The sequence below is a fragment of the Pteropus vampyrus genome, unplaced genomic scaffold (assembly GCF_000151845.1).
Source record: "Pteropus vampyrus isolate Shadow unplaced genomic scaffold, Pvam_2.0 Scaffold7627, whole genome shotgun sequence".
NCBI classification, from domain to species: domain Eukaryota; kingdom Metazoa; phylum Chordata; class Mammalia; order Chiroptera; family Pteropodidae; genus Pteropus; species Pteropus vampyrus.
Window position 1 is genome coordinate 14 of NW_011896408.1, and position 402 is coordinate 415.

General features: G+C 39.1%; 1 pseudogene; it reads left to right on the top strand.

Moving 5' to 3' along the window:
* The first annotated feature begins 250 nt into the window (after positions 1 to 250).
* On the top strand, positions 251 to 368 carry LOC111734843 (annotated as a pseudogene).
* Positions 369 to 402: the final 34 nt, after the last annotated feature.

The following is a 402-nucleotide window of genomic DNA, read 5'->3' on the forward strand; positions in this document are numbered from 1 at the left end:
ATGAATGAGAGGTAAAATCTTGTAAAACACTGATATTTCCAGGATGAACAAAGTAAGTAAAGCTTAAGAAGAACACTAAAACAGGATCCAGGAGACAATATGTCATCAATATCAAAGGTTTCAAGAATAATGTGGTCAAACACATGAACACTGCAAATAGGTAAAGAAATATAAAGATGGAAGAGAGCCCAGCAGTATCCTTAGCAAAGGTTTTCCAAAGAGTTGAGGAGCAGAAGATAAGGATTTAGAGTCTACGGCCATGCTGCCCTGAATGTGCCCAATCTCATCTGATCTTGAAAGCTAAGCAGGGATGGGCCTGGTTAGTACTCGGATGGGAGACAACCTAGGAAGACCAAGTGCTGTTAGGCATTAAAAAAAAAGAAGAAGAAAATAAGGATACAG